We start from the raw sequence: 9206 nt of genomic DNA on the forward strand, positions 1-9206 counted from the left end.
GCTGCTCACCATGGGGGCTGAGGACTGTTGAGTGGTGGGCTGCTTCACGGGGCAGTAGCGAGCTTAGCGAAGCAGTCATGGGGCTTGGGGGATTTTGTGGAGTATGGTGGGGGGGGGGATTTTGTGGAGTATGGGGGCGGGGGATTTTGTGGAGTATGGGCGGGGGGCGGGAGGGGAGGAGCCTCGTGGAGCATCCCGAGGCAGGGAGCTTCACGTAGCGTTGCAGGGAAGCAGAGGCAGGCTAGGACTAAGGACCCTAACGGTGCACAATTTCATGAGCGATGGACCTCTAATATGTAATAATAAGGGTTTTATTTTTTATTAACATTAGACGGTACATGTAAAACCTCCTGACATCTGGTCAAACTTCTTAAAAAGCTAGTTGTCTCCCCCAAAAAGAGGGAGGAAATGTTAAGGCTGTGTCTGTGCAAAATGAAGACTCACGTCATGCTCACTCCCACCCCCACTCCCACTCCCACGAACCAGGGAGAGGCCCGCACGAGGAGGGCAGGAGGGTGGCAGGTATTTAGCGGTACGCTGCCGGTACTGACCTTTTTGGATTACAACGCACTTTTGAGTTCATTATCTCATTTTATCCTCACAGTACTCCAGGGAGACAGGCAATTATCATCATTGTTGCTGTGCTTTATATTATTATTACAGTTATTATTATGCAGAAATGGCAGTTCAGAGACCTCAGAGTAGGGCTAAGTAAATAATTAAAATGACATTTTACCTTTTCAGGGGAGAAGCAAGATTGTACTCATAACTTACAAATATGCATGCATGTGTACACACACACACACCACAAACCCAATATTCGATAGACCCAAGAGACATCACTCAAGATCCAAGGGAAAATGCTGATTGTGTTCTCGGCCTCAGCATGGAGCTCAGTGTTCCTGAGGACAGGATCTGTGACCCTGGATGTATGGCTCCACGTCTCCCTGGTTTCTGCCTCTGCACCTTCACCCATGCTCTCTCTCTGTGGAACCTTCTTAACACAGCACACCTGTTCGTGGCCTTTAGTTCCTGAGTGGAAGTTGCAAGAATGTATCTACAGTGACCAAATGTGGCACAAATAAAGACTCAAGAAAATTGAAGTTGGATACTAGATGATCTCGCATGTTAGACTCTAAAGAAGCTGAATTTGTAGAAACAGAGAGTAGAATGGTGATTCCCAGGGCCTGGGGGTTGGGGAAATGAGGAAAGGTTGGCCACAGAGTGCAACCTTCCTGTTAGGAGATGAATAAGTTCTAGGGGCCTAATGCCTAGCATTCTGGTTGTAGATAATGATACTAACTTGTATACTAAGTCTCTAAGAGAGTAGATCTAAATGTTCTCACTACACACACACACAAAAAAAAAAAAAAAAAAAAAAAAGTTGTTTATTATGTGACATGATGGAGGTGTTAGCTAATGCTATGGTAGCAATCATATTACAATATACAAGTGTATCAAATCAACATGTTCACCTTAAACTTATACAATGTTACATGTCAACTATATCTCAATAAAGGTTAAAAAATAGTGTCCATGTTACAAAAGACAAAGGCAGACTGTGGAAATGTTCCAGGTTAAAGAAATCTAAAGAAACATGACAACCAAATGCAAAACCTGACCCTATACTGGATCTGATACTCGAGGGGAAAATGCTATAAAGGACATCATTGGCTCAACTGATACAATTGGACCATGGCCAGTAGATTAGATAAAATATCGTATTGGTGTAAACTTGTGAGGTTGATAACTAAACTACTGTGGTTATGCAGGAGATTATCCCTATTGTAGCATATACTTTAGTATTTGGTATAATGTAGTATTTAGAGTTTAAGGCCAGGATAAATGTAACTTACTCTTCAATCTCTAAGATAAAAAATAGATACATTCATATATAGTATGTATAAATATATTTATATTAATACATGTTTATAAAAGTATGTATGTGTCCATAAATATGTACACACAAATATTCCATATATATTTAGGAGAGAGAAGAAAGATAAAGAACATGAATGATAAAGAAAATGATTTTAAAATGTTTCAATAGATAAATCTGAGTAAAAGTTATAAAATGCTGCCGAAACCGGTTTGGCTCAGTGGATAGAACATCGGTCTGCGGACTGAAGGGTCCCGGGTTCGATTCCGGTCAAAGGCATGTGCCTTGGTTGCGGGCATATCCCCAGTGGGGGTAGTGCAAGAGGCAGCTGATCAATGACTTTCTCATCGATGTTTCTAGCTCTCTATCTTTCTCTCTTCCTCTCTGTACAAAAACAATAAAATATTTTTTTAAAGTTATAAAGTGCTACTTGCACTATTTTATATTTGCAACTTTTTGTAAGTTTTAAATTATTTCCAAATAAAAATTTGGGGAAAGAAATGTCAGTCCTGGCCCCCTCTGCTTGGTTCTTAAAGAGCCAACAGACAGAAAAAATTCAAATATGTCTTTGGCCCTTATCAGTCCCTTGTCTGTGCCCCCGCCTTTGTTAACAATAACAATAATTTACTTTTTTTTTTTTAAATAGCTGGTGGTTTAACAGCGCCAAATTATTGTGCTTATCAGGCATTGTTTTATTTGTCTCATGTATATGACCCATTTAATAATGGGTCACACACTAGGACCCCATGTGTTAGCATGATCACATTTTTATAAACGAGAAAAGAGTGTACACAGTGAGCCAGGAGCTCTGTGGAGAAGGGAGGGCCCCATGGGCAAACAGAGAGCCAGGACTCACACCTGCCTCTTTCGGCGCCACGTTCCATCCTCTTTCCACTCCCGTGTGGGCCCCAATTTTGGGAGAGCACCTAGGATTCCCTCAAAAGCTTTTTTTTTTTTTAATTGTGAAACAAGTTTAGCAAAAATATATTGAGAATAAAAGCCAGAAACTGGTAAAAAAAAAAAAAAAAAAAAAAAAAAAAAAAAGTCAAATGAAAAAAATGTACAAAGTTTCCCCCAGGTGTTGGTAAGAGCCCAGGACAGCAGACGCCAGCGAGCTGTGGCCCGGGGCCCCGCCCGCCAGTGCTCCCAGGAAGTGGCTCCGAGGGGCCTGCTCTCTGAAGGCCGACAGGGTGGTGCCCCTTAGGTCCAGCCCGCAGACAGCAGGGACCCGGAGCCAGCCGTGTGCTGCGTGAGGAAGGGCACTTGGAGGGAGATTTCACATTGGTACAAACACGCTGGTTCATCAGAGCCAGTGAGGTGTCCGGGGCCTGGGCCCCAGCCCTCCAGAAAAACTACTCGAAGGTTCGGGGATAAAAACATCTCATATGCCAATCGTGTCGATCACAACGTGAACTAAAACCAGTGGGAGGGGACGCGACATTGAGCGATTCAAGTAGCTGTAATGCTGTGTGTCCTGGCGTTGGTCCGGGCTCGAGCCCGCGGCTCAGGCGGTCAGTGCAGATACAGTGGGCTGCGATGGCTCAGTGGGGAGGCGCTCCCTCCCAAGAGGCTTGTGCTCCTGTCCGGCTGTGCCCCGCCCCAGCCCCCCAGCTGGGCCCACCCCCACCCCGGGGCAGGCTGTGCTGTGTGCCCTCTGTGACCCTCCGCCAGCATCACCGCCGCTGCCTCCTGCCCTGGGGCCTCCTGGGCTCGGGGAAGGGGCTCTGGGCCTCGGCACCTGCCCCAGACTCTGTCTCCAAGTCGTGCTCGCAGCAGTAGGCGCGCCTGTCGGCGGTGGAGCGCAGGGCGGCCGTTTTGTGGTGCTCCTTGCAGAAGGAATTGGGGCACAGGTGGCAGAAGGAGGCCGAGGGCTTGCTGCACACGTCACAGTGATGCCACGGGCACACCCACTTCCCAAAGGGTCGCTTACCCAGGCCCAGGCAGGGCAGGTGGTAGGCCTTGGTGCAGGACTTGCGGTCGCACAGCACCAGCTGCCTGCCGTCGCCGCAGCGGAAACACTCGTCCTCCGACGGCTTCCTCCCTTCGCCTTCGGTGCGGCGCCTGCGGCCTTTCTTCCTCGTCTTCTTGGCCTTGTCCTCGGACAGCGCCATGGACGTCTTCGGCCTGTCCCCGAGGAAGCCGCTGCAGTTGGTGGCGCCGCACCTGCACACGGTCTTCTCGTTGCCCAGACAGTCAAGGTTGTAGTTAAACATCAGCTCCGTCCCTGCGGGGATGTCACACACGGCAAACAGGCCCACACGCGTGTCCCCGTTCACCGTCCACTTGAGGGTCTGGCAGTTGGGCTGGCAGCTGTGGTCCATAAACCTGGAGTAGTTAGTTGCCTTTGGGGCCGGCGTCGATGATGTGGTCCTTGTCGATGGTGAGCATGTAGAAGTGGGTGATGTCGTTCTCCTGCGCGTGCTTGATCCTGGCGCATGCACTCCTCCTCGTCGATCAGCTCGCCCACGTACTCGTTCACAGATGTTGCGGATGTCCCGCGTGGCCACCAGGCCCCAGCCCTTGCCGTCAGTGTGCACGATCTTGGTCTCGGGGTACTGGCGCTTGCTGAAGCTCTGGTTCTGGCAGGCCTCGCCGGCGGGGCACACCTGCGGGTGGCACTCGAACATGAGCATGTGGTTCAGGCACTGCGAGTCCGGGCCGCAGGGGCTCTCGTCCGTGGGCTTGCAGTTGCACTTGGGGATCTCCGAGATGTCGGCCGTGTAGATCTGCACTTTCCCGTAGGGCTTGTTCACCTTGATGTGCTTGTAGGGCGGGGGCTTCCGCTCGCTCTCCTGGCTTCCCACTGCAGTTTGATTTCACGTAAACGCGCTTTTGCTTCTTGCAGTGCGTTTTTGAAGACTCTGCCGATCCCGCTGACCCCCTGGCAGCGGCTGCCCCAGTCCCCCTCCATGTACGGGAACACTCGAGCCTGATGCGTCCAGTAATAATCTTTAGACCCAAAGAAAAACACAGGGAATTCTCCAATCTCGTGCTTCATTTTCTGAATACTTGGGGGGACATTTTTGGGATGGCAGTCTTCAGCGGGCCACCATCTGTAGTTGCCGAGTTTGACCCACACGATGTCCTGGTGGTGCAGCCGCTTCCCCGCCCGGCAGTCGTTGCAGAACCAGCTGCTGTCGGGCATGTCTATGCTCAGGCAATCGGGGTGGAAGGCCGCCGGGCAGGACTTGCAGCACAGCAGACGATGCTGTGGGGCGTGAGCACCAGGCAGCTGGCCACCAGGCAGGCGTCCCGCTGTGATAGGCGACAGGGCAGCGCACGCACCGCATCATCTTACCTTTCATGGCGCGCGAGCTAGAAGGGTGGGCGGGGCGGCAGCTCACCAGCTGTGCTGCGGGCACCAGAAGCCGACGCCCTCGAACACGGTCAGGGGGAACTTGCGCACACAGGCCTCGTGGTAGAACTTCCCACACTGCGGCACCGCGCAGCGCCTGGCCTCCGCCGTGCTCTCCTTGCCCTGAGACACACTCGCTGCAGACGCCGCAGACGAAGCCCCCTTCCGGCGGCCGGGGCAGCCCGAGGCGGGCGAGGTGGAAGGCGCCCCAGCAGGCGCCCTCGCAGAGCAAGAGGCGGCCGAGCTTCTCGCACAGCTGGCACACGTGCTCCTTCTTGGCCGTCAGGCCTCGCTCCGACTTCTTTGAGGACACGGACACTTCGGTCTGAGTTTCGTCTGCACTTTCGTCCAGGGACTCCCAGGGCTCATCGCCCATGCCGTCCGAGACCTCGTTCTCGGTTAAGGAGGCAGAGGGAGACGAGCTCTTGCTAAAGGCGAGCGCCGAGGACGCGGCTGCAGGTGTCCGGCTCCGCTTCTTCAACGGTTTGCACGCGTCAGACAGGTGCTTGGTTGCTACCTGGCTCTTCAGGAAGGACACGGCCTCTGCGGCCTTGCAGGAGCCTGTTCGGGATGTTCCCTCCAAAGCTTTTTAAAAATACAGATCCCAGAACCTCTCTCGGTTTCCCTGGTCAGACCCACCGGAGAGGGCATCTAGAGAGCTGTTTCTGGGTTTTTTGCTTGTTTGTCACCCCTTCCACTGCCCTTGAGCTCTCCCATTGCCCCGGCTCCTAGACACCTGTGCCCCTCTGAGCACACCCTCCCAGACCCATGCTCCTCTTTATCTGGCCTCTGGCCTCCTCTGTGGAAACATCAGCATCCAGAGCTGATTCCAGTTGAGGGGTAAAAGGCCCCATCAGCCATTCCAACTTTCTCTCGGCTCCCACATGATGTCACATGTGGTAGGCCCAGAGGTCTCAGTGCTCATACCCCCACTGCCATAGCTCCTTCTCTAAGAAGGAGGCCTCTGGTCTGAAAAGCTGTTCCTGGGACCTCATGTCAGTAAGCAGGCACTCTCTGAGCCCTTGGCTGATTCTACCCTGTTTCCCCGAAAATAAGACAGTGTCTTATATTAATTTTTGCTCCCAAAGATGCTCTAGGTCTTATTTTCAGGGGATGTCTTATTTTTCCATGAAGAAGAATAAGGTACACATTTATTGTTAAATGAAAATAAATTTATTACCTGTATACGGTATGGTAGTACGCTAGTTGTCAACACCAACCAGACAAACTGTGAATCCCACAGTATCAAGAATTTACTCATTTATTCAATGACAATCATGTCATCATCTTCTGGAACATCATCATAACAATCCAGTTCCTGAATTTCCTGATGAATTTCTGTGACTCCATTTCTTTCAGAATCAGTGGACCAAATCTCTCATGTTTAGCCTAGGGGGGGAGGGGAGCCTTATTTTCGGGGGGGGGGGGGGGGGATACCTTATATTTCACTCAGAAGGAAACCTGTAAGTAGGTCTTATTTTCGGAGGATGTCTTATTTTCGGGGAAACACGGTAGCAGAGGCACAGGAAAGGCACATGAATATCCTGTGGGATCCATTCCAAATGTCTCCTTTTAGGTGAAAAGGGCCTAATGGGACCAACCTGCCCGGCCAAGGTCCAGACTGCCTCCTTGGGAAGTGGCACCATGTCAAGGGCTCAGCTTTGGTCCCTGCCACCAACCCTCTGGGTAGTCAGCAGTGACGGTAACTGGACCAGCTTTGGTCAGAGGGAGCCCACGCAGAGCCTCTGCCCCTGCGACTGTGGCTCCTCCAGCCGTGCGCCCACGGGGGCCAAGGATGGCAGGCAGCTACCAGGCGAGTCACCCTGCCCACCTGGCTCAGGCCTGTGTCTCTTCCCCAGACTCCTGGTCTTGAATCCTCCAACCATGTTCCTCCCCGGCTCCTCACCAAATTGTTCACCCCTAAACTACCTCAGACCACCTCTCCCTCCACACAGAATGAGCAAACGAGGGCACTGCTCACAGCCCTGTCCGAAGTCCCCAAGGCCACTACTAAGTGGGTGAGCGGTGTGACAGAGTCCATTTTCCATCCCTGACCGCAGACCCATGCTCTGTGCCCAGGGTCACAGGGATCCCCACTCCATGAAGCCATGATATGAGCTGGGGTGGGGCGGGCGGGGGGGCGGGGGGGGGGGGGAGGAGCATCAGAGGTACGTGCCATAGGGATGGGCCACTTGTGCATGTAACTCAGATTGCCAGGCTTGGGCCCAAACCGATCTAGACAGAATCCTCAGACACAAGTCTTTTTTTTTTTTTTTTAGCAGGTTTGGGAACCACAGATAGGCACCCAGCACAGGTACACAGTGAGGCTTCCGTGTGGACAGTAGAAACGTGGCCCTCTAGAGCCCAAAGTCTGATGGGGGAGGATCCGTGAATACAAACTTCCTGAATGAAGGTTTAAAAACTATCACTTTAAGTCAATTGATAATTACAGAGGCTACTTACAACCGGAAATGGCCTATTGAAATGGGGCACTCAGAAATGGTCTGTTCCATACCTACGCTGTCCTCTGCAAACAATAAGGAGATTTTGGACATGGAGAACCCTCAGCCAGAGCAACCGTTGTGAACAAGGGGAAGTTGGGAGAGAGGAAGGGAGACAGAGGGAGAGGGAGCCTTTGACAGAGGAAAGCAGCCGCTAAGTGTCACCAGGCAAGGGAGAACCGGGACTAACCTGAGAGGGAGCTCCAGGTCAGTGTGCAGGCTTGCGTGCATACACGTACCCTGTGGCTTGCCAGCCATAAATCAGAAGGCCTCTGGCAGCTTTACAGTTCCGGCCCATATGGCATTGATGACCAACATCCCAGATTGTACGAGACTCCTAAATTCAAAACTTCTGCCTCCTGTCAGACCAGATGAGGCGTAATTTCCAGTTCCAGAAATGAGCTTGCCCTGCCTTCAGCCCACATTCCCAATAAACAAACACACATGCATACATGGGCGTTTAGGTGGAGTTTTTTACATTTGTCATCATGTACTCTGGGTTTTCGCCCAGGAAAAGCGAGGTTCATAGGACAATGTAGAAAAAAAGGAACGAGCGCCCTCTTGTGGCTCTGACCTGACCTTGTCCCAGCCGGGCAAGTTACTTTTAAGCCTGTCTTCTGTGAAACGGTAAAACGCCCTCCCATGCGGTGAAACTGAAGATTAAATGAGAAATGAGGTGCAGCGGAAACTGGTTTGGCTCAGTGGATAGAACGTCAGCCTGCGGACTGAAGGGTCCCGGATTCAATTGTGGTCAAGGGCATGTACCTTGGTTGCCGGCACATCCCCAGAGGGGGTGCGTAGGAGGCAGCTGATCGATTATTCTCTCTCATCAATGTTTCTAACTCTCTGTCCCTCTCTCTTCCTCTGTAAAAAGTCAATAAAATATATTTTTTAAAAGAAATGGGATGCAGCCGAGACCGGTTTGGCTCAATGGATAGAGCATCGGCTTGGGGACTGAAGGGTCCCGGGTTCGATACCGGTCAAGGGCATGTACATTGGTTGTGGGCATATCCCCAGTAGGGGGTGTGCAAGAGGCAGCTGATCGATGACTCTCTCTCATCGATGTTTCTAGCTCTCTATCTCTCTCCCTTTCTCTCTGTACAAAATCAATAAAATATATTTTAAAAAATATATAAAAATAAAAAATAAAAAAATAAAAATAAAAAGAAATGGGATGCAAAGCGCCTAGCCGGTGTCTGCTTCAAAGTACTCAAAATTGTAGCAAGTTAATATTATTTTGGCTATGATTATGCTGAGCTGACTCACCTCCGCTGGAAATGGTGAAGTTCGGGAATGCGGAGCCTTGCCTGTGCCGTGGGAGCTGGTGTGTAAGGGGCTGGAGAGACGATCTGGGGCTTCCTGCGACGCGGGGTTTGGCCTCCCTTACCTGGGCTGTTGGTTAACGAGGCACAGATGGTGACATACACAGCTTGATGTTACTTCTCATCAAAGGCTTCTAGGCCCGGTTTGT

At 51.2% G+C, this 9206-nt stretch overlaps 1 pseudogene across 1 annotated transcript in view; it reads right to left on the minus strand.

The window, feature by feature from the left end:
* Positions 1-2921: 2921 nt before the first annotated feature.
* The window catches only part of LOC311620361 (histone-lysine N-methyltransferase NSD2-like), an 8836-nt pseudogene continuing 2551 nt past the window's right edge, over positions 2922-9206 (minus strand). The window contains exon 2 of the transcript in view: positions 2922-5819. The product of the transcript in view is annotated as a histone-lysine N-methyltransferase NSD2-like (transcript). The remainder of the gene's footprint in view (positions 5820-9206) is intronic.

This window comes from Pipistrellus hanaki, assembly GCF_964339955.1.
Source record: "Pipistrellus hanaki genome assembly, chromosome: 1".
Classification (NCBI taxonomy): Eukaryota; Metazoa; Chordata; class Mammalia; order Chiroptera; family Vespertilionidae; genus Pipistrellus; species Pipistrellus hanaki.